This window comes from Giraffa tippelskirchi, chromosome 6 (assembly GCF_054371585.1).
Source record: "Giraffa tippelskirchi isolate mGirTip1 chromosome 6, T2T-mGirTip1v1.2.pri, whole genome shotgun sequence".
Classification (NCBI taxonomy): Eukaryota; Metazoa; Chordata; class Mammalia; order Artiodactyla; family Giraffidae; genus Giraffa; species Giraffa tippelskirchi.
Window position 1 is genome coordinate 127771141 of NC_137280.1, and position 27853 is coordinate 127798993.

At 39.5% G+C, this 27853-nt stretch overlaps 1 protein-coding gene across 1 annotated transcript in view; it reads right to left on the reverse strand.

The window, feature by feature from the left end:
• Nucleotides 1-1237: 1237 nt before the first annotated feature.
• The window catches only part of LOC145511447 (uncharacterized), a 407802-nt gene continuing 381186 nt past the window's right edge, over nucleotides 1238-27853 (reverse strand). Inside the window, exons 11-12 of the mRNA XM_081504778.1 lie at nucleotides 2757-2887; nucleotides 1238-1383 (exon numbers count right to left, since the gene is read on the reverse strand). The gene's annotated coding sequence lies outside the window, so the exon portion shown is untranslated. The remainder of the gene's footprint in view (nucleotides 1384-2756; nucleotides 2888-27853) is intronic.

Genomic DNA, 27853 nt, shown 5'->3' on the forward strand with positions numbered 1-27853 from the left:
ATATGCATATGGTGCCTTTTTCTATCCAAAATGCATCTCCATATCTACCCGTTGGGCAGTGGCTCTGCTGATGACACTTTGGTGAGAACAGAAGAGGAAATGATGGTGTGTGGTCATCTATTCCCGTTGTTCTCCTCCTAGCCCTGTGCCACGCTTTGAAATGCCTGTATCTCACCTCTGAGAACGTTTTTAGTTTCATGCCACAAAGGAGACACACATTAATTATAGGTTGGGAAAGAGGGTACTGGAATGCTGTGGAGGCGCATTCCATTTTAATAGAAAGGAGCGCATGTGCTCAGAGTGTTTACTCTCATGCATGCCCTTACTGTTGACTGCTCCCTTCCTCCATGTTGTGATTTTCTTTGTTTTCTTTGTGCTTGTGTGCATGATAAGTTGCTTCAGTCATGTCCAACTCTGTGTGACCCTGTGGACTGTAGCCTGCCAGGCTCCTCTGTCCATGGTATTCTCCAGGCAAGAATGCTGGAGTGGGTTGCCATGCCCTTCTCCGGGGGACCTTTCCAACCCAGGGGCTGAACTCTTACATCTGCTGCATTGGCAGGCAGGTTCATTACCACTAGTGCAACCTGGGAAGCCCTAGGTGTGTTTGCTATTGCATTTAATTTACACCACTCTAAGAAATCTTAAAAATTACAATGAGAGAACAAACTGATAGCACACTGTGTATGGAAAGGAAGATAGTTAATGAAGAAATTTTAAAATATGTCTTTTGTGTGTTAGTCATAATTGTAATTCAATCTGATGAAGCTAGGATCAAGTTTCTTGATCTGTGACTGGACCAGTTGGGTGACTTATCTGGGAAGGCTTGCTTTGGATACAAAAGATAAGTATTTCCCTCTTTCCTTATATCCTTTACTTTCCAATTTGATATTTGTTTTTGGATATTGTTCTCTGCTATTTCACATTCTTTGTCAAAAGTTTTCAAAACAAAATAGGTTCACTTTAAATATTATAGAAATACACTAAATAAAAAGTAGATAATCAACAAGGACCTACTATATAGAACAGAGAACTATACTCAATATCTTGTAATAACTAACAATGGAAAAGAATCTTAAACAGTATATATGTACATATGTATAACTGAATCAATTTGCTGTACACCTGAAACTAACCCAATATTGTAAATCAACTATATTTAAATTTTTTTAAAAAAGGAATATACATGCCCTAAGTGCCATGAATTCTCTATGTGAAAGAGAGATAGGAGATCTGTAAATAATTTTTAATATGGACAGAAGTGCAAACTTTATTTGTGTTCTATCATCACATTTGTACTGGACAAAATGATCCATATGCAGATTGGTCATACAGCTTCACATTTGTTTATGTAAATGCTTTGGTCAGAATAATGAAAATATCCCTCTATAAAAACATTTACAAAAAATGGGTTAGAGATCATTAAGGATCTAAATAGTAAAATGTGCAGCAAGATAAAAACATAAACATAAAAAAAATATAAAGTATTTTGCAAAAAAATTGTAGAAAAATATGTTATAGTAAACTGGATCCCTTACCACTCATTCTCACATTAACAATAATGCAATATTTCACATCATTTAATGCCATGTCATTAATGTCTTTTTAAAACTTTTATTAGTGATGTGCTAATGAGACCTTAAAGACTCTAATCTGTTACAGAGGATGTAGTCAAGGCTAACACAAATCAGAGCTTCCCTGGCAACTAAGCAGCAATTTTTTTCCCCAATATAAGAAGACTGGTCAATTTTCTACTCCATTGATATTTCCTGTTACAACAATGAAGTAAGGTATATTTTCTCTGTAACAGGATGACTAATTTGGTTATTGGCTTTCTGTTTCAATTTCATCTTTTATTTAAATTAGTTGAAAATACAGGCTCTCTATTCTTCTTCCACATGTTCAGGGTCAGATATAAAAGTAATTTATTCCATTTGGCTGAATATCTGAAAGGGATTTTGGCTTGTCAATTTTTCTCCCTACTTTTTTTTTTTTTTTTAACAAGGTCATTATTCAGGTAAGATAATCAACTGGAATTCATAGCCTATAATGTTACCCAATCCAAAGAGAAACTGTGGATATATCTCAAAATTCACATTTGAACGTGAAATCACATAGATGGACTAAAGCTGAGAAATCCTGAGAAAAAGTCATTTTCTTATTGCATGGGTCTCTTTCTCTTGAGGCCAGACTCTATATTTTAGAGACAGAATTTTCTCATACCAGGTCACTTTGTGGTAGTTGGGGTAGTGAAGAACTTCAAAATGCTTGTGCAGATGATATTTTGATCATATGGACCTGTTTAGAGTTTTCCGAACATTGGCCTTGTTAATCCCATTAGTTGATGGCTCTTTGAAAACAGAAGCTATATCTTATACATCTATATATGGTAACTAGCAAAGTGCCCTGCACAAAATACGTGTACAAGAAATGTCTGTTAATAAAGCATCAAGAGAAATTATAGACTAGAGAAAGGTAGGAGATAAGAGGTTCTTAGGATGTATGTTTAAGTGGGCACTTATAGGTGTTGTGTGATTTATTTTGATCAGAAGTCCTTATCTGAACTCAAAATGGCGATTTACTCGGGTATACTGGGGTGCAACCATTCCCCTATTACTTAATTTAACAGTCCTGTCTTTGAAGTCACTAAAGAGCTAAGTCAGGAACAGCCAAGAGGATTCATCCCATAAATCAATCAGTTCTGTTGAACTGGAGGTAATCTCATGGGCTGGTGTATAAGGAAAGAACACAGACTGTACCTGGGCTCAGTGGAGAAAAGGGACATGATGGCCATCTCTGGACTTGATAGTTAAGACAACCTTCTCTGTCTGGTAGCATGATCCTTCTCCCAGAGTCAGCCTTCTTTCTTCTTTCAAAGCCCAGATCATGTCTAAGAGAAATTTGCAGATCTCAGCCTTAAACTGGAATCAGTCACCTTTCCATCCCTGCTCAAACAGCATGTTATTCTGGCCTTTATTCTTTTATCTGTCACTGTCTCAGACATCTTTGCATCTCTCTACCTACCTACCTAGTTAGTCATTTATGTCAATTTCACTAAAGCAGTTGCTCTGAGGGTATAGGGGCAATCTTCTTCATTTTTCTGATCCCACATGCCCAGCATGGATGGGCTTTACTCATAAGACATGTCCATGATGATGATGAAGGAAAGTGAACAGTAGGCTATTTGACAAAAGGCCAGCCCACTGATCATTGTAGGGATTAAGGTGCTGATGGTATGTAAGAGGGTGGAATCTCTGCTGCTACAGACTGATCTGAAACTGCAGCTATGGAGGCAAATATATGGGATTCCATAGATGAAGTGTCAATGGCATAAGATCATTCTTGACTTTTTGCCAGTTCAAGAGGAGACTTGTAGCACCCTGAGTCATCCATTGCTCTAAATGTTATTCTACTTCATGATCTGTCACCAAGAGAGGATGACCTCAACCATCACTGAAGAAACAAAACCAGGAAAGCAGACATTTTAAAAAAGGGCAATGCTCTGTGATTCAAAGCTTGTAATTTGGTCAAGCTACTTAATCTCTATAAGCCTTAACTTCTTCTTCCTATACAAATAGAGATAATGGTACTACACTCTGGAATTAAGTACAATAATACATGCAAAGAGCTTAGCATGGTATGTTCAAGTGACATTCACACAATTGTGAAGATGATTGGATGCACTACTTTCTTTTACTTTCTTTGTCATATCATTTCCACTCCTGTGATTTTGTTTTACTGTGTCTGAGTGAAAAAACTATGCTGTTGAAAAATATAGCTTGATTTTTTTGTTTTTAATCTTTCTAAAGCTAAAACAATTTTCTTTTTAACATCATGCTGCTGCTGCTGCTAAGTCGCATCAGTCGGGTCCAACTCTGTGCAACCCCATAGCTGGCAGCCCACCAGGCTCCTCCATCCCTGGGATTCTCCAGGCAAGAACACTGGAGTGGGTTGCCATTTCCTTCTCCAATGCATGAAAGTGAAAAGTGAAAGTGAAGTCGCTCTGTCGTGTCCGACTCTTAGAGACCCCATGGACTGTAACCTACCAGGCTCCTCTGTCGATGGGATTTTCCAGGCAAGAGTATAGGAGTGGGTCGCCAGTGCCTTCTCCATCATGCAGCATCACCAAAATAAAAACTGAAGTCATGTGACATACTTAGCTTTCTCAAAAGGACATGTTTACTGATCTACACACAGCTAGAGCAGTTGGCCTAATTGCTATGAATCATGATTCCTTCAATTGATGCATGAGTCAGTAAAGTTGGGATAGATGCTTTTAATGTATGTTCCAAGGAACCTCTAGACTTTTATACCCCTTCCCACTCTGTTACTGAATCCTAAAATGTTAGGCATCTGAACAATAGCATAAACCCAAACCTCATACTTATTCTTTAGGACACTTCCCAATCATTTTTACATGTGATTATTTTGATTATCTCTGATTATATAGCAGCCATCTCTGCTGACAACAAAGAAGCTAAATCCCCAAAGGTTAAGTAATGTAACCATAGCAACCAAGCTAATCAATGGTCAAATCAATACAAATAATCATTCCAGTTGCTCCAGAGATGGATGAAATAGCAATTTTCCTCAGAGAGGCACAAGCTTAGCTGTGGTCACCTAGCTTGGCTGATACCCACATAATGGTTATGAGCAGCCTATGGAAGAATAATAAAAGCAGCTAACATTTATTGAATACTCAAGTCCCATGCATAGCGCCAAGTACTTTACATGAATTATCTCTCATCTTTATAACAAATAAATAAGGTAAGACAATTATTATCTCTACTTTGTAGATGCATAAATAGGCTGAGATATTAAATAATTTGTTCATGGTCACCCAAATAATGAGTAGTTCCTGACTCCCATTCCAAACTCATAACCAATACAGACACTGCTTCTTTAAGTCATTTAACACTGACCATGGCGTTTCCCTGGGAGCTCAGTCAGTAAAGAATCTGCCTGCAGCTCAGGAGATCCAGATTTCAAGAAGATTCCCTGGAGAATGAAATGGCAACCCACCCAAGTATTCTTGCCTGGAAAGTCCCATGGACAGAGGAACCTAGTGGGCTACAGTCCATGGGGTCACAAGGGTTGGACACAACTTAGCGAGTAAACCACCACCAACACTGACTATATCTATTTCATGACTAGATTTTATACTGACTCTGACCCAGCTTTTTGGAGAAATGGGAGTGGGGTGGAGTGAGATGAGGGAGACAGGGAGAGGAGGAGGTGGAAGGAGGGAAGAATGGCTTGTTCACTCAGTCATTGTTTGCCTTCCAGATTTATTCATTCCTACTACATAGCCAGATGCCAGGCCAGATGCTCAGTCATAGTTGTGAAGAAAAATAACCTTCTGGCTCTTATGAGGGTGACTGTCCCAGGAATCCAGCATCTACTTCTTTCAGCAAACCAACTGTATATGAACACTTGAAAAGATGTGGGTACCATGCTTTAACATCACCAACAGCTTTCTCTAAGTAAAGCTAATATGTGAGAAGAACTGTCTGATACCTGAAGATACCTCAGAGGAAGTTCTTAAGATATAACTGTTTTTCTTAAAACTAATTTTGAAGCCTGTGTTTTGACTAGGGTATGTATGATATACCGTATATTCCCCTTGATGTGAAGTGGATTGTATTACAGTCCTGAAGTTATGAGTTACCATAGTGAAGCAGCAGGCATAACACTGTTGTTGGCTGGTAACTGTTTCTAATAACAGATGGACTGTCTCCGTGCAGCATTCTGAATGCATAGCAGGACACAGCTAGGGGTCTCCTTGTTTTCCGTGACTAAAGGTGAGGTTGGCCCCAAGGCAGATCCCTAGGGCTCTTCTAATGAATCTCCAAGCTGCCCTGGAATAGTCCTACCCTCTTTCTTTTCATGCCAGGTTGGCTTCCCTGACAGTCAACCACTGTCAATCATTAAGAGTTTCAGGACAGATGGGAAGGGGTGGGGGGTGGAATGCATTGGGAGATTGGTACTGGCATAAATACACTACTATATATAAAAAAGATAACTAATGAGAACCTACTGTATAGCACAGAACTCTACTCAATGCTCTGGAGTGACTTATATGGGAAGGAAATCCAAGGAAGAGGGGATATATGTAAATGTGTAGCTAATTCACTTCACTGTACAGTAGAAACTATTAATAACACATTATAAAGCCACTAAACTCCAATTTTTTAAAAAAGTTGACTGCTGAAAACAAAAATAATTATCAAAGTGAGTTTGTACTAGTCATTATTCAATTAATAACTGATTATAATAAACACTTGGCTTTAAAAAAAGTTTTAGGACAGGGAAGAATGGGCCAACTACAGATTCCCTTAATGAGTTCAGCAATCATGCCTCACTGCATCATCTGGCTCCAAAGAGCAATTTTGCAAGTATTTCTCTTCAACATTTCTTTCCATCACACTAAAATGGCAGATTAAAAAAAAAAGTCTTGAGTAAAGGATGAAAAGTTTCATAATAGAATTTGAAAGCCTGGGCAATCATGTCATTAAAACAAAAAGAACTGGCTGCCAAACAGCTTGCTCAAATGACACCAGGCACATTGCCTAGTGAACTTCAGATGAATAGGCGTTGGAGTCTGTCTGGGCCTGATTTTCAGAGCCTTCTTAAAGAGGGAAATCTAAGGCAGGCATGCAAACTACAGTAAGATCGGGCCATGTCTGGTTAGCTTGAGGGAGCTTGGATGGTGGTCTTTATTAGCTTGCCAGAATTTCTGTGTCGGGTCACGCCCACCATTCCCTCTCCCAAAGGGACCAAAAAAACCAGACACTCCTCTGGCCCATGCAATATGGTGAACAGATGTCTGCCTCACACAACTTAAACAGGTTGGCTTTCCTGAAATGTAGAGGTAGCAGAAGATGTCTCGGAAACAGTGGGGAAAGGGAGTTCACAAACCATGTACTGCTACCATTCCTAGGATGGGGATTCAAACATCCTTCTGTGCCATCCATCAGTAGTTCCCTCAAGTTCAAGATCCAGATCCAAGAGAATGTAACTCAAGAAGCAATATTTGCCAGGTAGTTCTCAGAACCTTGGTTGCCTTAACCTGGGCTGCCTATGACATCACAGCAGTCCCTAACCCTATGTTTACATTTATACATTCACACTCTACCCTGACTCACACCCTTTGCTTCCTTCTCAGACTTTTTGTTTCCTAGCAACTGTTGACATCTATCTCTCCCTGGGCTCACTTTTTTCCTGAGTTGACCCCATGGACCTGTGAGACAGCCAAGGGCCTATCCTTGAGTCAGCTGAATATACAGATGCCTGTACCTGCGCCAATGCATCTTTATCATACTTGTGGTCCACCTCCTCTTTGTTTACCAGCTTCTGTACACACGCAAGTTAACTCATGTTCTCCCGTGGCAGACATCACTGAGTAATGTCTTATCTCACCACCTAGGGTGAGCCAAGAATATTACTTATGGTGAATCAGGGACACTTTTGCTTATGCTACAGAAACCAGTTTGTCTTTTTTAAAATGTACCTTATTCTATGAAAGCTTAATATATGAAAATTCAGATCCAGGTTTGGAAATTAAATTTACACACAGCTTTTCAGGAACCTTTTCAGGTCTGTGCAAAGTAGTGGTTTTCAAGGAGAGGGACCTCCCCACAAATGTTTTGGCAATTTGTGGGGGCATTTTTGCTAGTCCCAATGATTGAGATAATATGGTTGGTGTTTATTGAGTGGGGCCCAGGGAGGCTAGATTAGACAGTCTTATACAGCAAAGAATTGTCCTAACAGGCATCCTGGAGCCTAAAACCAACTCTTTTAGACATAATCATGAAATGTTTTTATATAGTTTTAATGGAGTCTGAATTTTCCAGGAATGCGTTACTGTAAAAATCAAAGAAGGAGATTGTATTTTGGTTTCTTTGGAACTTTACCAGGAGGTTGTCATCATTGGAAAGGTTGGCTAGGGGAAGCAAAAAAAAAAAAAAAAAATCACACCAGAGAGCAATGCAACAAGTAGTTTTTGAGTCTGCAGTGTACACACCATATCAGGCTGCATGGTAGTTGTTGCATTCATGGCAATACACATCATCAGTATTAGTAATATCAATATCCATAGTAAAGCTATGGTTTTTCCAGTAGTAATGTATGGATGTGAGAGTTGGACCATAAAGAAGGCTGAGTACCGAAGAATTAATGCTTTTGAACTGTGGTGTCAGAGAAGACTCTTCAGAGTCCCTTGGACTGCAAGGAGATTAAACCAGTCAATCCTAAAGGAAATTAATCCTGAATATTCATTGAAAGGACTGATGCTGAAGCTGAAGCTCCAATACTTCAGCCACCTGATGGGAAGAGCCAACTCATTAGAAAAGACCCTGATGCTGGGAAAGATTAAAGGCAGGAGGAGAAGGGGATGACAGAGGATGAGATGGTTGGATGGGATCACCAACTCAGTGGATGTGATTTAGAGCAAGCCCTAGGAGATGGTGAAGGACAGGGAAATCTGGCGTGGTACAGTCCATGTGATTGCACAAAGTGGGACATGACTGAGTACTGAACAACAACAATGGTAATACACTGTGTCTTTAAAAAAATATCTTCTGTGGTTGTCATGCTTGAGGTTTTTACTGATGAAATGTTATGACTTTCATTTCCCTTTTACATTATACATAGGACATTATATTCTTTTCTAAAATTTTATATAAGTTATCAAATCTATGAATTTCTATATAGGATGGTCAAAAAAATGTGATTTTTTATAAAAGTGAACTTTGGGTTTGATGGAGACAAGAACCACTGGCATAAAGCAACAACTGTCTGCAATTCAGACAAAAACATTTTCCATTTGCACAAACAGAAGAGATTTCCTGCTGTACTAGATGAGAATAGTGATGTAAAGATTTTCCACATTAAGTGATGTGATAGAAAATCTGAAAAATGTGTCCTATTTAATTGCACTTTAATCTACTCAGCCACCTGTCAACCAATCCCTGTTATGCCTAGTTCATTTTTATTCCAATATTTGAGATGCTTCCTGACTACATCACTTTGCTAGATAACATGGGGATTAAGAAATTCAAGGACCTGACCATCTAGAAGTGTAGACTGCCCTCTCTTGGAGGGCAATCTGCATTAAGATGACAGCATTGAACAAATCTGGTGTTTATAACTTTGACATGCAGGGCATCAAATGATGTTTCTTTGAAATGAAATTCTGAAACGCCCTTGATTCTCTATTATAATATCACTGAGGTAGTTATAATGCAATGCTGAGGTTCTCAATCAATTTAGGTGTCAAGTAGCCCATAAGGAGTATGTATTATAAAAGAGAAGAAGAACAAGTTGGTTTAGAGGAGTGGGAGGATGATGGGCTTTAGAGTTAGGTAGATCTAGATCCACATCTTGGTTCTACTGCTTACTAGCTGTCTAACTTGAAGAAGCTCAATTTCCTCCTCTGTATAATGGGCATAATACCAACTGCTTCACTAAGCTGATTTGAGGATTAAATGAGCATATTAGAATGCCCAGCATACACCAGGACCAAATCATCATCATCCCATTTTCTTTGGGAGCTCTTCAATGAGTCCTGGGGCCTAAGCATTGAAAGCACCCTAGTCAGCAAGTCAAATGTTCCATGAGACTATTTAATATAAACATATTCTGTAGATAGTGAACAAAAAATTTCAAGCCCATATTGTTACCATATGTTCTCTGGTCTTGATCAGTGGTAACTAATTCTATTGTGGTCACCTGTATATCTTAAGAGTTGAAACAAAACCTGAAAACATATGAAGTTTAGTTTCTTGAAGCTTATAATCAATTCCTTCCTTCTAAAACTATCTTCCTCCCCCTGCCCAACCAAATCACTGTGAGTCATAAAAATAGAACGAATGCTCAGCTTAGATATGATATCTGTTTTTAAAGATTACTTTAAAAAAATTTTAGTACTCAGCATATTAAGGGCCAAATTGCTATACAGAACATCCCCAAATTCTCTATGTACTTGAGCTCAAAGTAACAAAGAAATAAATTCACTCTTTGCCATGAATACAAGACCATTTATGGTAAAATTCTGTATGATTGCTCAGTTAATCCCAAAGAGATGGGTATTTCACAGTCTTGAATATGTGGGCAGAAGAGGTTTTCAGGATTAGGCTCTTGATAGAGATAATTGTACCTGCTTCATGAAAGAGGCCCTGTTAACAGATTACTTTCTCTTTCCTTACTAAAAGTTGTGAATTTTGTCCTGTGAAAATAAAAATTCAGCATTATCAGCTAGCATCAGGGGTCTCTAGCGTTCTTCCACAAAAACACACACGACCCATAGGTTCTGTGCTCTGTTTCTGAGTCATTCTACCTACGATCTATCTATTCTCTCCTTGAAACTAGGCCTTCCTGAGTAGTCACCAATGGAAGAGATTCTTTCAGTCCAGTCTAGATAGGCAGCTGATATCCTCAGACTGGGTTTGGGGCAAGATTCTTTGACCAAACATTTCTTAGGGAATCATCAATTCACTACTCTCTGCATAGTTAGTTTTCTCCTTTCTGAAAGTGGTGTGGTCGGGAAGGGGGGGGGGTCTTACCTTGCCTTTCCTGTATGTATGTGAAAGGCCACAGTATACCACACAGTGTTTTATACTGTAAAATTTTGAAAATTAAGAATTGACATATAACATTCTTTTCATTTTATGTATACAACATTAAGACTTTGGGCATGCATCAAGTATATGCATGCATACAACATGCATATACCGCAAATGATCATAATAAATCTAGTTAACATCCATCACCACATAGTTAAAAATTTTCTCTTGTGATGAAAACTTTCAAGATCCCTCTTAGCAACTATCAAATACAGTCTTGCTAATTATAGTCACCATGCTGTAAATCACACCTATAGGACTTAATTATTTGATCACTGGAAGTTTGTACCTTTTGACCACCTTCATCCATTTCACCCATTCCCTGCCTCTGGCAACCACCAATCTGTTCTCTGTAAATTCAGTTTTTTCTTTTTACTTATTTTTTAAGATTCCACATGTGAGACCTTGCCTTTCTCTGACTTATTTCACTTAGCAAAATTCCCTCAAGATCCATCTATATTGTCACAAATGGCAGCATTTCCCCCTTTTATGGCTGAATAATACTCCTCTTTTGTGTGTAATTTTATGTATATGTATGTATACAAACACACATATACACACAATTGTGTGTATATATCTGTATCTCTCTATATATACCACATTTCTTTATCTTTTCATCCATCCATGGCCACTTAAGGTTTTCCATGTCTTGGCTATTGTAAATAATGCAGTGTTGAACAGGGGGATGCATGTATCTTTTCAAGATAGTGACTTCATTTCTTTTGGATAGATACCTAGAAGTGAAATTGCTGGATCATATGGGGGTTCTATTTTTAATGTTTTGAGGAACTTTCACACTGTTTCTCATAATGGCTTCATCAGTTTGCATTCCTACCAACAGTGTACAAGGGCTCCTCTTATTCTATGCTGTCACCAACACTTTTTACCTTTTTTCCTTTTTGATAATAGGCATTCTGACAGGTGTAAGGTGATAGTTCATTGCGGTTTTGATTTCCATATCCCTGATGATTAGTGATGTTCAGGACCTTTAAGGTATTTAGCCATCTGCAGGTCTTTTTTGGAGAAGTGTCTATTCAGATCCTCTTCCCAGTTTTTAATTGAACTGTTTTTCTCTATTGAATTGTATGAGTTCTTTATATATTTTGGATAATAGTCCCTTATCAGATTCAATTTACAAATATTTTCTATTGCTCTGTAGGTTGCCTTTTCATTTTGTTGATGGCTTCCTTTGCTGTGCAGAAGCTTTTTAATGTTATGTAGTCCCATTTGTTTATTTTTGCTTTTGTTGCATCTGCTTGTGGCATCTATATTGTAAAATGTTAAAAGATGATAGAAGGAGAGTGCCATCCTCTGGTCATTCCTTGAGTTAGACTTCACTCATTATTATCATTAATAATAATAATATTAATGTCTAATTCAAGGATGACTAGAGGACGTCATCAAGAATGCATAGAGTTCCTATATTTTCCTAACCTATGTATCTTGGATCTATTGGCTTTTTAGCTTTATTTGTTTGTATCATTATTTTTGTGGCCACCCTGGGGATTCTAATATACATCCTCAACTATTTACTGTCTACATGGAGTTAATATTTTACCACTTGCAATAAACTGAAGAAGTGTTGTATCCATATAGGTCTATATCTATCCCATTTTCCTTTATGCAAGATTTTTTTGTATTACATCTACATACATTATAAACTCCACCAGTGTTACAATTTTTACTTTAAACTGTTATATGACATAAATAAATTGAGGAAAAAGGCAAACATATTAACAGTCTTTTGTGTTTACTCACATATTGACCATTTTCAGTGCTTTTCATTCTTTTCTGGGGATTTCTTTTCCAGAAGTTTCTATCTTACATTATTTCATCCTGGAGAGCTTCTTATAGTATATCTTAAAGTTCAGGTCTAATGGTGACAATTTATTTCAGTTTTGCTTTATGTGAAAATTTCATTATTTACTATTTTGAAATGTATGATTGTTGGGTAATGAAGTTTGGTTTGACAATTTTTATTCTCTTATTACTTTAGAGATGTTGCTTTGCTTTCTATTAACCTCCATAGTTTCTGCTGAGAAACCAATCAGTAACCAGATCACTCTTCCTATATACTTAATGTGTAATTTTTCTCTTGCTGCTTTAAAAGTTTGCTTTTTATCTTGGGATTTCTACAGTTTGACTATAATGAACCTTGGTGAGGGCTCCTTTACAGTTATTCTACTTGGTTTTCACTGATCACGTGTCTTTACATTGTTTCATCAAATTAGTTATTAATTCTTCAAATATTTTCACTCTTTCCCCTTTCTAAGATTCCATTTACACATATATAGGAGTACTTGATATTATCTAAGAGGTCTCTGAAGCTTGTTTTTTTCCAATTTTTTTCTCTATTCTTCACATTGGATACTTTTTACTGTTGTCTTCAAGTCTACCTGCTCATTTATATCTCCATTCAACTCTGAAGTCTGTCCAGTAATTTAATTTCAGACATTATATTTTTCAGTTCTAGATTTTCATTTGGTGCTTTTTTTCTATTTGGTTTTTTATTGATTCTTTTTCTCTGAGGAGGTTTCTTACCTTTTCATTCATCCTGTGCATCATTTAGGTTATAATAACTACGGTCAAATCCTTGTGATTTAGTCCCAATATGTGGATCATTCTGGGGTCAAACGCAACTGATCTTTTTGCCTGCGAACATGTCTTATTTTCTCGACTCTTAATATGTTGGATAATTTTGGACTGTATCTGAAACGCTGTGAATATTAACTAGTGGAGATTCTGGATGCTCTTATTTTCCTCCATCAAGTAGGGTGGCAATTATCTTGTGTCCTAGGCTAAGCTGCTTCAGTTGTGTCCTACTCATTGTGACCCGATGGCCTGTAGCCCACTAGGCTCCTCTGTCTATGGAATTCTCTAGGCGAGAATACTGGGGTGGGTTGCTATACCCTCCTTCAGGGGATCTTCCTGACCCAGGGATTGAACCCACATCTCTGAGGTCTCTTGCATTGGCAGACAGGTTCTTTACCACTAGTGTCACCTGGGAAGCCTGGAAATTATCTTAAGAATCTCAACTCCAAACTGTTTCTTGGGTGACAGCTGCAGTCTCTGTTCATTTCTTCTGTCTTCAGCTTAGTTGCTTCAAGTCAATGTCATGCATGCATAGCTTAAGAGGCAGTTATAGATATGGGTAGACAGAATTTGAGCACTCCCTATATATTCCTCTAGATCTTTCCTTCTGGTGATTCCTCTCAGTGTGTCTTAGTTCTCCTGGCCAGAAAGACTTTTTCCTCCACAAGCACCCCTGCTGCCCTGAGTAAGCTGTGTCAACTGTCCTTAGCCTAAGGTCATGCGAACTTGGAACTTAATTTATACAGCTCCCCTTCTACCCTCCCTTAAGTGTGTTCTTCCCCTTGAAGCATCCCTTGTTCACTCTCTAGTGTTTCCAGCTTTTGACATTATGCCAAGGTTCAAAGTGGTTTTCTGCAGGGGAGTCATCCAAAAAGGCCTCATCCCATCATTACCAGAAGGAGAAGACATATCACCATTCATTATGAATGTGGGAAGCCCCACGACTGAAAAGATACTGAGTATGAACATGAGAATTGCTTAAAAGCTGAGCCATTCTCTTAAATATCAACCAACATCTTTTTTCTCTTTACTTAGAAATATCACAACCATTTAAAAATGACTTATTCCATCTTTAGTTATCTGATTCAAAGTTATAAAAGATATATTTTAATTTGACAGGATTTGGTTTTCAGAAATTCATCTGGCTATAGACCCATTTCCTTGAATTATCCCTCACTCACTTCAAAGACCGGAATGGTTTAAGCCTCCCATTTTTTTCATTCTCCACAGATGTCCAACCTGTATTTTCAGAGAAGTACATGAAAAGAGAGCTTAAATCAGTTAACATTTATGGGGTCAGTGCCCTTTTTGATTTCTTCTAACCATATCTGCAGCAACACTGGAACTTTATGACTTAGGTTCTGTGCTTGCTGGTTATTTTCCCTTAAAATCACAATCTTTCACGACATTATAATCATTTCCACAGTCACCAACTTTTGTGTCACAAGCTCAGAAGTAATACATTTAGCTGAAAAATGTATAATAGGAGGAGAAGTACTACTAGTAAATAACCTGTTTTTAATCACACAAACATAAATTGTAATAAGACACAAGAAGAAATATTAAAAACATAAATCAATAAGAACTTTTCTCTACTGATTTTCCATTTGGCCTCTATTTCTTTTAATATTATTGACTTGACTTTTCTATTAAGTACACTGTTTGGTATTTAAGAGGCAAAAGCATGAAGTCTATCTTATTAGCTTAACAGCAATATCAATATCTATTTAGAGGATTGCAATGTTAATGATGTAAAAACAGAAAGTATAGAAACAAGAAGTTTGCTTTTAAATGTTAACAACTGTCATCTCTGAAAAGATAGGGCTAAAGGAATTGATGGTTTCATCTTTTTACTGGCAGAAAAACATACTTAAGCTCATCATCCTAGATCAAAGCCATGATCAGCACCATTCAGATGAAAAGATACTAAATCAGAGTTAGAGTGTACATTGTGGTAAGATGGGTTTCCCAGGACCCTGGAGTAGACTGGTACAGGAACCCAACAGCACTAAGTTTACTTATTCTAGCACCAACCCTCACCTCCACTACACTTTCTTCTCTCTCTTGCTTCCTGTCTTTGCCAACTGAAAGCTTTTAAAAAATCCTTGTACTGTCATTTTAGCAGTGTTTGAGAAAAGAGACAGTATTCTAGGCTCTGAAGACAGAGTAGTGAACAAGACAGAGATGTTTCCTATTCTCCCAAGTTTATGTTCCAGTGAGGATTGTTAATATATAAATCTAGACAAGTGGAGACACAGATGATTTCACATAATGCCATGCCCTCCTCCAGGGGATCTTCTTGACCTAGGGATGGAACCCATGTCTCTTAAGTCTCCTGCATTGGCAGGTGGGTTCTTTACCACTAGACTAGCACCACCCGGGAAGCCTCATTAAGTCTTTTAAGAATGCAGAATAGGGGAATGTGACACAGTGCAACAAATGAGGAGATGACTACTTTAGAAAAGGTCATCAAGGAGGTTTATCTGAGGTGGTAACATTTGAGTTAGGAAGAGTTGTGACAAGAAGGAATCAGTCTCACTGAGTTCCAGGAGCACAAATTAAATCCATGGCCAAGGTCCATGCGTGGTTGCTTCAGTTGTGTCTGACTCTTTATGACCCCATGGACCGTAGCCCACCAGGCTCCTCTGTCAGTGGGATTCTCTAGGCAAGAGTACTAGAGTGGGTTGCCATTTTCTTTTCTAGGGGATCTTCTCACCCCAGGGATAGAACCCACATCTCTTGTCTCCTGAATTGGCAGGCAGGTTCTTAACCACTAGTGCAACCTGGAAGCCACTAAATCCATGGTGTGTACAATAGATGATGTCATTAAAGCAAGAAAAACCTATTATCTATGACTGACATCTTAAGGAAATAAATCAAAATTACACTGGTTATGTCTGGATGTAGATTAGAATCTGGGAATCCATTTGCCACTGCATAGTTTTCCATATTTTTTAATAACAAGAAAAATATTTAAAAGAAGAACTCAAAATACATTTAAAAGGAGAGACAGAGCCCCAAAGCAAACTTAGATCACTGTGAGCAACATTTAACCAGACTAAAATTTGTGCATTGGAGAGGGGTTGCCATGTGGGTCTGAGGGAGTCCCCAAACACAAAGTGTGACAGAGTTCTCTAGGGGCTGGGGGTAAGGGCGGCAGGGGGGTGGGTGGGGAGGGAGGGTCAAGGGAGAGCAGTCTGGTCTCCACTTACATCCAGGCCTCATTCATGCCTGCAGGGATCACAAGGATCACCTCTCCAGGGAGCCCTCCAGGGGCCAATGCTACTTTCTGGAGGGAATTTCATTCTCAACATAAAGAGGAAACCAGGACACAGGCACTGTCAGAAGGAAATAAGGAAGAGGCTTACTGATAAAGAATCTGGTGGCATTCTGTGACAGATACAGGAATATTTTAACTATAAGTTATTAGTTTAACAAAATTTATTTGTTTTTAACTTATATCACAAGTTTTTAAAGGAAATTTAATTAATGAATCTGAAAGCATATTCTGTGCCAACATGAGATACTCTTGTGTCTTAATCTTTATTTTCTGGGACCCACGGGCTAAACTGGAAACAAAACGATCATCAGTTTGAGGCTGTTTGGCTAGAGACTGAGAAAAAAATACAAGGGATTTGAGCTGAAGCCCAAATTTAGACCAAGAAGTCTCACCATTTTATAAAGAGGCAAAAGATTCTTAGCTCAGAGAAATCAGGTTTTTATCCCACCCACTCCCAGGGTATCAACCATGACAGACAAGAAGCTGAAAATCTCAGGGTTAATCCTGTTTTTAAACACTGTTCTTATGTGCATCAAAGCTTGGAAAATGAGAAAAGCTGAGAACCTTCTTATAACTCACACAACTCAGTATCAAACAAACAGTCCAATTTAAAATGGGCAGAGGACCACAGACTTTTTTTTTTTTTTCCAAAGAAGATATACAGACAGTCAAACACATGAAAAGATGCTTAACATCACTAATCATGGATATTAAAATCAAAACCACAATGAAATATCACCTCACATGTGTCAGAAAGGCTATCATCAACAAGACAACAACAACGAAAATATTGGTGAGGATGTCAAGAAAGGGTACCCCTCATGCTCTGTTGGTGGGAATATAAATTGGTGCCATCATGAAAAAAAGTATGGAGATTCCTCAAAAAATTAAAAATAGAACTACCATACCAATTCCACTTCTGGGTATTTAACCAAAGAAAATGAAAACACTAACTCAAAAAGATACACATACCTCTATGTTCACTGCAGCATTATTTACAGTAACCAAAATATAGAACTGAAGTGTTCATCAACAGATGAACGAATAAAGATGATGTGCACATGTATACTTGCCTGGAGAATCCCAGGGGCGGAGGAGCCTGGTGGGCTGCCATCTACGGGGTCGCACAGAGTAAGACATGATTGAAGTGACTTAGCAGCAGCAGCAGCAGCACATATATACAATAGCATACTACTCAGCCACAAAAAAAGAATGAAATCTTGCCACTTGAGACAATATGGATGGACCTAGAGGGTATTATGCCAAGTGAAATACACTAGACAGAAAAAGACAAACACCATATGATTCCACTTATGTGGAATCTAAACAACAAAAGAAAGAACACAAAACAGAAAGAGATTCATAGATACAGAGAACAAACTGGTGATTGCCAGAGATGGGGGAGGGGGGTGGGGGTGGGGGTTGGGTTAAACAGGTGTGTGTGAGGGGTTAAGAGGTACAAACTTCCAGTTATAAGTTACAGGGATATAATGCACAGCACAGGGAAGATAGTCAATAATATTTAAATAACTTTGTATGGTAACAGATGGCTATCAGACTTACTATGGTGATCAGTTTGTAATGTATAAAATGCCAAATCACTATGCTATACCCATGAAACTAATAAAATATTATATATCAATTATGGTTCAATTTTAAAATTATGCTTTAAATTACTTTAAATTTAAAAAGATAGTTGTTTCTTGGTCATGGTCAAGTTGATAGCAGCAACTCAGAAGCTTTGACACTTCAGTTTTGGACTCCTACCTTAACGTGCTACAAACCCCCATTCCAACATGGAGGTTGTGGATGATGTTCTCTGAGGACATTGCAGCTCATTGGTTTCTATAAGGGCTTATGTGACTGCTTCACAGTGACTGCTTACGTGTCTGTAAGGCCACAGACAGAAAACCCACAGGCCCAATCTGGCCTTGTAGACACACTTGGCTCAGGTCATTTTTTATGTTATTGCTCCAACATTTAGAAATTGAAAAAATAATCCAAGTTCATGGATTCTGAGGGAAAAAAAAAATCAGAAGATCTGGCAACTTTGGGCCTACATTCTTTTGTGGTCATATTTGGCTAGAAGTAGCAGTGGCTGCCCCAATTGTATGCAGTACCCATCTTGTATTTATGTTACTTTGTACACACTTCTGTTTGTTCTCTCTGCTGCTGCTCAGGCTGGACCAAAACAGTCAGCCTTTTCCACTGTGACTCAGGATGCCTGCCATAAAAAACACGGGAGACCAGGTTATGGCCAGTGGAAATGGCCAACACTCATATATAGGCTGACTCCATCTCTACTCCCTGAGTGACAGAGAAGGCTCCTGCTTCCACTGGAAATGGACAGCATGGACTTTTGGAACACTGGGAAGGAGTTCCCTAGGGGGTGAACAGGTTTTAAATCAAGGAAAAGTAAAGCATTAGTGAGAGCTCTGTTCATTTTTTTCCCTTTCTCGAGGACATTTTTCTTCTCTATCATACCCCTTGGGGGATTTTAAAAGAAGTATTTGGAAGGGAATTTCATGGGAGAGTCACAGATTTTAATAAGAGGGCTTAGAAAAATTTTGTCAAGTGCCAGAAGTTGTATTTTAAATTGATTTCCTGGTCTAGAAGGGCCGACAAGTGGCCCACGGCCAGGCAGGCAATCGTTAAGGGTGGGGATGACTCACTCTGTGGGGTGTGGAGAAGATGACCCAAAACTTTGGAAAATCTAGTTTTAACTCTCATTCGGAAACAGCCCCAAACAAATATACTCCCCCACCCCCCGACTTTTCCCTACCTCTTCCAATTGTGTTAAATTCTAAGTGTACTGGGGGCTTTCTAAGTCCTTTACGGGTTAGCAGAATAAATTCCTCTTATATGGTTAGACTGCTGCTTGAAAATCATTGTGTGAGATTTTATAGAGCAAAAGGATTCTTCACACAGGCTTGAAATCTCCCCTCCCTTATTTTTTTTTCTTGGTTCCCAAAACACAGCTTGAGCTTTGAACACAATGTGGGCTCAGGCCTTGACGGAGATCTATGCCAGAGCTACCTACTTTGATTCTTCGTTGAAACAAAGCCCTAATGAGTTCACAATATGATAAACAGGCCACTTTAGTGTTTCCAGGAGAATTATTTGGTAGGTAAAATAAGAAAATATCCTCCTCCCAACTTTTTTAAGTTCTTGCCCCAGAGCGAGAAGTGGTTGGTAATTAGGAACATTTCTCTTAGTCATCTAGCTACATGTTTGGAGATACCACTTTGCTACCAATAGATAAACCTTAACTCTAAAGGGAGTCGTGCATGAACCATCTTATAGAAAACAATATACTGTAAGATTAGGGCTTCACAGGTGGTTCAATGGTAAGGAATCCACCTGACAATACAAGGAGATGCAGGAGACTCAGGTTCATCCCTGGGTGGGGAAGATACCCTGGAGGAGGAAATGGCAATCCACTCAATATACTTACCTGGGGAATCCCATGGACAGAGGAGCCTACCGGGCTACCATCCATAGGGTTACAAAGAGTCAGACATGACTGAGCACACATGCAACAATACTACAAGATTAGGAAAGAACTGTTTCTGTATTAAATATGTGAAAATTCTTTAAAACAATTCCTCAGCTCAGCAATAGCCCACGAGAGTTTCATTCATGTGATAATCAAAGAATATTTACTTTCTATTTCATTTCTGGATTTGGGAAACTGAGTGGTGGCCAAGACCATCAGGTTCCTTGCCCTTAAGAAACTTAACTTCTAATGGGTGCAGAGGTTGATGGTAGGGGTGATGGAGATGAACACTAATACATTCAAAGAAGAAAGTAAAGCATGGAAGTGACTAGGGGAAAGTGGGATGCTTAGCTTAAGTGCTGAGGAAAAGCTTCTTTGAGAAAGTAGTATGAGCGTTTACTTCTGAATGGTAAGAAAAATGCTAGCCATGAAAAGAACCAGGAAAAAGCATTCTGGGAAGAGAAAATATCAAATGCAGAGGCCCTGAAGCTGGGAGGGAAAAAGCTTGGCAGATTAACAGAAAAAAGACCAGAGTGGCTGGTATCAAGATAAAGAGTGGTACCAAAGTCAGATAGGTAGGCAATCTCCAGTCATAAAAGGAAGCCATGAGAAGGGTTTTCATGGTATAGCAATGCATCTTTTGGGAACTCCAGACCAGGGCAGGCAAGCTACAACCTGCAAGCTAAATATGGCCCTCCACATGTTTTGAAAGCAAAGTTTTATTGAAACATAGTTTGCTTGGTCATTTATGTAAGGCCTATGGTTGCTTTTGCACTGAAATGGTAGTGTTGCTTAGTTGCAACAGATACTCAAGTGGCCCACAAAGATAAAAAATTTTAACAAGCTATCTGGTTCTTTACAGAAAAGATTTATCAACTCTTACTTTCAACTATGCATTCTTAATAGTTTTTATGGATGTTGCATTTGGTTTACACAAAACTGACTACCATGTTAGCCTTTCTCAAAAGTCACTAGATAAAACTGCTAACACAGGAATATTTCAGAAAATAAAAACTTGTCTTGAAACAGGGATCAGACTCAGCCACATGAGGTTATCTAGCCAAGACTGTTTTATAACAGCAAGATGCTATCTCACATAGCAAGAATTCTGTAAGTGAATTTGAATATTTCCATGGGAAGACACTGTCATCCAGGATCCAGCTGCTTCCCATCTTTCTGCTGCCTTCAGAATGTGAGAAAGCTCACGCCTCCTGGTGGCAAGATGGCTACCATGAGCTGAAGACTGTTTATTTAACCCCAGGAGTTCCTGCAAACAAGAGGTGAGCTATCTAACAGCAAAATACTTTGGGTATTTCCTCCCACATGCCTTTTTTTAGGGAAGAAAAATCCTCTCTGACCCACTGCTCATGTCATCTACTTATATCTCATTGGCTAGATCAGCCTGTGTGCACACCAATGTCTGGTAAGGAGAAAGGACTTATCATGATTGGTGTAGGCTACTTAACACTCATCACCTGGGAGCCTGCACATATACATGGAGAATGGATGCCTGAACAAGATCAGGCTTCTACCAGCAAGGAAGACAGGCAAGAAAGGCTGAGAGTGAGGCAGCTAAGAGTACCTGCCACAGGGTGGGATCTTCGTAAAAAATCCCATGCCTGTGCTTGTTCCTGTCTATTCAGAGAATGAATGGGAAAAGTGGAAACAGAAACTGAGCGGATCCCCTCCCTAGGAGGTGGGTGGGCAGTGGTAGAATACAGTTGATTGCTTAGTTCTTTGACAATGTAAATATCATCTATTGTATCCACAACAGGTTGAGTAATTCATTCCAACATGTGGAAAACTTGCTCTCAAGGCAACATATACATTCAGCCTCTCTGGTGAGTCATCTTTCTCCTGGACAGCTTTCTCCTAAGCTCGAAGAAACCACAATTATTTGAATGGGGACTCGTTTCAACTGAGTTTTTCAAGTAGGGGCTTGAAACCACATTGGGCTTCCCTCTGATTCCCAGACAGGTTCTTCTCAAACACATCTCTAGTTATTTGCATTCTTCACCTCTCTACCTGGCTGGAAACCACAGTCTGCTCCAGCATTTATTTTTTTGTTTTGGGAAAATTCCCCTCTGGGGAAAAGGTACATTTTTCTCCTTCAGTCTCACATTTATTCACCATATATTTAAAGTACCTACTACCTGGACCTCAGAGAGCTTAAAGTCTGGTACTAAGGAAGCTGAATTAGTTGCTGTGTTAATGGCATTTTCTGTAACAGCTGAGGAGTTATTGTAGAGAGAAACGTTAAAGGTTAGGAGAGCTGAAACTCAGCAAAGATGAGACCAGAGAGAACTGTCTTGAGTTGAGCTGTATTAGATGACTTTATATAGTATCTGGTTTTGTTTGATTTTCTTTTTAATAGAGGAAATTATAGCAACAGGGACGTGACTGAAGTTCTGTGATGTTTATGGAGAGCTGGCCAAGCCAAGTCATTTTCATTTTGAAACCAGTTCACTTGGATTGAACTGACTTTTGCAAAATACAGGCTATAGTAGTTTCAACCTCTGAAGAGTCTAATTACCTTATTACTACTCTATGAAGAAATATTACTATTTTTGGCCTCAGTAGCCATCATTCACACCCTCTTTCTTTCCTTCATTTACTTGTTTTATTATAAGAACGCCTATCGTGTGTTAACAGAGGAGGCAATGGCAACCCACTCCAGTATTCTTGCCTGGAAAATCCCATGGACAGAGGAGCCTGGTAGGCTGCAGTCCATGGGGTCACTAAGAGTCAGACATGACTGAGCGACTTCACTTTCACTTTTCACTTTCATACATTGGAGAAGGAAATAGCAACCCACTCCAGTGTTCTTGTCTGGAGAATCCCAGGAACGAGGGAGCCTTGTGGACTGCCGTCTATGGGGTCGCACAGAGTTGGATACAACTGAAGCGACTTAGCAGCAGCAGCAGCATTGTGTGTTAAGCTATATCCGGCACTGAGAAAACAAATGGATAAGACATTTATTAAGTACCTGTTTTGAGTCAGGTGGAGGTTAATGCAGTGTCCCTGCTCTTAAGGATCTAGTCTAGTTACTTGTCAAGTCTAGTTACTTGTCTGGCATCTAGACAAGTAACTCGAGCACACTGGAATGAAGTATAAAGGACATCCGCAGAATTGCCTCATAATTGAGAGTATGATCTTGAGCACCAGATTCTAGACTCACACTTAGAGCGTGACTTTGAGTGAGTTACTGAGAGTTTGCAAGCCTCAGTTTGCACATTTGAGGACTCAAGCAACTGAGCACACACACACTCACAAAGTGGAGGTACTACTAGGGCATGCATCACATGGTTACTGTGAAAGCTAAAGAGATGACATCTCTAAAGTTATTAGCGTAACACTAGACACAGGGCGAATGGTCCAGAGTTTGCTAACTGTCAGCTGTTGATATGTGCTACCAGAGGGGCAGCACTGTCAGAAGACTGCTGGTCAAGCACACAAGTGGCTTGAAAATCAAACTCTGTCACTTAATGTTCAGTGACTTTGGGCAAGTTATCACCCTCCCTATCACTTATGTTTCTGCTCTGCAAAATGGAGGTAATACCTAATTCAAATAATTGTTTGTAAGAAGTAAGAGGAAATACATGGAGAGCTCTAAGCATGATGACTGGCCCATATAAACTCAAATAAATGTCAACCACATTACTACAGCTGCTGTGGGCACTGCAACAACAAAGGCAACCACCCACAGCGCCAGGACACATTTCTTAGGGAAGACGACACTCAAAACGTGCTATTGGTGGCAAGGGTCAAAGTCATCAGCCTTCCTTCATGGCTGTGAAAACAACTCTATACCTGTTTTATGGATCGTGGATCACCGGCACCTTGTTTGTGCGGTTTGAACAGAACAGTAAATTATGGAAAATTTGAGAATTGCTGCCTCTGTATTTTCATGGGATAGTACAGGGTGTGACAAGTCTAGACCCTTGTCCCCCTCCCTCCTAAATGGCCAAACTCTTCTAGAAATTTTCTTCTCAAGTTACAGAAAACACCTTCAAAGCATCAAGATTACTATACTACACTAACACTGACTTGTAATGTACTCTCTTCCATCCTCCAAAGCTGTGCCAATGCACAGGACTCTAATTTAGTCTGTGAACAGCTCTGTGCTTTGGCAGAAAGCCTAGGAAATGGGTGTGAAGGAAGCAAATAACTGGTGAGAAGGATGACACGAGAAACCTACAAGCGCTCTGTGCTCTCCAGACCTTCACTGCCTGACAGGCAGCCAGTGTTTCTTACGGGAAGTGACATTACCAAGATGGCGACATACGCCAGTCTCCCCTACTGGTTTCCTTACCACAGTGTTTGGGTATTAAGTGTTCTTTTGGAAATAGTATCATCATCTTTTCCTTTTAGGGGATAACTCTTTCTCTACTCACAGTTCAAGTATTTCAGTAGAGTTAGCCCCATTGTAAGTGGTTCCCTAGGGGTACATGTCTGGCCCAGGCCTAAGCCCACTGGATAATTCACTTCTGCCAGCCTTGGTTTAGGAAGGGACACAGACTCAATTCAGGCCAACAGTATTCAAACTGAGGATTCTGGTCCTTTCTTCTAGGTCATACTTTATCCCAGAAGATTACAGACCTGCATCTTTCAGGAAGAACCACAGCTTACCTAAGAATGCAACAGATACAATGCAAGCAGAGGAGAGAGAAGAGAAGCAAAGCACAGGGACATTATTTAAGCTCTGAAAACCTCCCAAACCCTGGACTTGTCATTTACATGCACCTATAAGTTCACCTTTCTGTTTAATCTGGTTTTATGTTCTGTTTTCTGTCTCCTGCAACCAGAAGGATCCTAACGTCCTCAAGACCAGTGTTTAAGTCTTGTACAAGGAAACTGGTGAGATGCATGCAGTCGAGGTACCATAGATTATACTTCTTACCTGGCTAAACCTTGTAGAATATAGCAAAAAAAGTCTAAAACCACTTTGGCAGCTCAAGGGGAGAGTATAAAAGCAGCACTAGCAAATACTCTGCTATCAATTAAAAGCCTGTACCTGAGGTAGGCAACAGCTCGTTTTTGTGTCCCTATTTCTACCCTCATCAATTGGAGTATACTCACAGTGGCCCTTCCAGGGACGATTCAGAGAAAAAGGCAATCCAGGGGTTGGCTTGAGTAAGACCTGTCCCAGCAAAGTAGCCTGTGAATAAGACTTTTTACCCAGAAAGCAAATTGTTTTCAAGAACCATATTTTGACTTTCTTCGAAAAATAAACAATTATCCTTAATTTTTATTCTTGAGGCCACACTGGGCTATTATTTTCTATTGGGTTTTCTGAAAATGAGAAAACACTGGCTGGCTGTAAGTTTGTTTCTAGGATTGGTATCAGGTTTTATTGTGCTACTTATTCCGAGTTGTCTTAACCTCAGACTGTTACTCAATTTTTAAGGGTATTTTGTTTGAGGGTGAGGAAGGAACAGCAACAATAAGACCAGTAGCAGCCATGAACAAAGCAGTTCACTTAGCGCTTGGCTTCTGTCAACTATGTCACATCAGGTATATGTATTCACCTGCAAAGTCCTTAGAACTAGGGAAGGTGTGATTATTATCCCCACTGTATACATGTGAAACTGAGTCCAGGGATGATTGTTATCTGTTATCTGGATGACCAGATAATAGCTATTATCTTTTGAGAATCACAGCTTCGATTCAAAGCTCTTAAAGATGACCCTAACTTCTTGACATGTACCCTTGCTGTTGTTTAGTTGCTATGTTGTGTCCAACTCTTTTGCTACAGTCTTATTGACTGTAGCTCTCCAGGCTCCTCTGTCCATGGGATTTCCCAGGCAAGAATCTGGGGTCTCCAGGGGATCTTCCTAACCCAAGGATCAAACCTGCATCTCCAGCATTGGCAACCACCAGGGAAGCCCTTATAGAAGACAAATAAAGATGACCATGATCTTGTTAGCATAATACTAGCAAACATATTTCAGTTCAGTTCAGTCGCTCAGTCGTGTCCAACTCTAGCAAACATAAGACTTACATAAACCTCAATTCCCTACCCGGATTAAAATGTACATTCTAGGGGGATGCTTAAGATTCAAGACTCAACTAGAAAAATGACAGAACAGTCTACATTTTTTTACCTACATTCTGAAAAGCTGTAGAATATCAGAAAAAAGAGCTTTGCTGATGGGGCAGCTCTAGATATGCTGTGGAAGATATTGGGGGTTTTGGATGCTTAGATCACTCTGGATTTTTGAAATTTCTCCAGTCCTTGAAAGCTAACTACATAATGGCATAGCTATTTATTTTGCTTTCTGCAGCCCTTGTTAGGAGCTTGTACTGCCTAATATACACAAACAAATACCATTTGGCTTCACTGAGACAATAACATGCAACTATGAAATCATGGATCTGAAAGGTGGCTGACTATCAGAAAGAGAGACAGTTACAAGACCAAGCAGATATTGAGTTCAAGATTCTGAGTTCTTTTTCGCCATGTCTTTAAGCATGAAGATCCCTGGGATATGCTTTAAACAGTCAGCTGAGAATTAATAAGAGCAGCTCATGCATTTTGAATACTGTTTTTAGGACAGAAAATATTAAAAGAAAAACAATTTGTTTTAATGATCATGTGTTACTTCAAAAAGGGGATGTGTTTGTGTGTGTTCAGTCATGTCTGACTCTTTGTGACCCCATGGACTGTAGCCCACCAGGCTCCTCTGCCCATGGAGTTTTCTGGGCAAGAATACTAGAGTGGGTTGTCATTTCCTTCTCCAGGGGATCTTCCCAACCCAGGAATCAAACCTGCATCTCCTGGACTAGCAGACAAATTCTGTACCACTGAGCCACCTGGGAAGCTCCAAAAAGGGGATACAACTTGCTAAATCTGATTGACAGTACTGGCCCTATCACTATCATCCTCCCTTTGACTTTGCATATGGTAGTAAATGTGTCTTTTTTCAGATTACAGTCCCCAAATGACAGTCTTAACATAGAAAAAGGCCATCGGGGACCAAAAAATTGAAGGCAGTGAAGTAAAGCTGCAAAAGCAAACAACATGGAGTGGGTACAGTTAGTACATGGCTTCATCTCCTTCTCTGAGGGGAAGTCACAGCATTTCTGGGAAGTGGATGGCTAAGCCCTGTGCTGGGGACAAGCTCCCACCTCCTCTGTGACTCAGTGCACACATCTTTTAAATGGACATGAGAAGTGCTAGTGGACTGCCCTCTGTGTTCTGGTCCATCTACCTGTTGAGGAGCAGCTTTACTTTCAACCAAAATTTAGAGTACGGGAGAAGTTTACATTGTGGTCCAAGTTGTGGAATATGGTTTAAGTGGCATGACTTCTTGGGCAAACATCTGGGGCTGAGCAATGTTTGCATTTTATGTGTAGGAATTCCTCTTTGTGTAGGTGTAATGACTTGATTATAGATGTATCATGCACCCAACATGATAATTTTTTTAATTAATTTAATTGGAGGCTAATTACAATATTGTAGTGATTTTTGCCATACATTGACATGAATCAGCCAAGGGTGTACATGTGTTCCCCATCCTGAACCCCCCTTCTACCTCCCTCCCCATCCCATCCCTCAGGGTCATCCCAGTGCACCAGCCCTGAGCACCCTGTCTCACGCATCGAACCTGGACTGGTGATCTATTTCACATATGGTAATATACATGTTTCGGTGCTATTCTTTCAAATCATCCCACCCTCACCTTCTCCCACAGAATCCAAAAGTCTGTTCTTTACATCTGTGTCTCTCTTGCTGTCTCACATATAGGGTCATCGTTACCATCTTTCTAAATTCCATATATATGCGTTAACACACTGTATTGGTATTTTTCTTTCTGACTTACTTCACTCTGTATAATAGGCTCCAGTTTCATCCATCTCATTAGA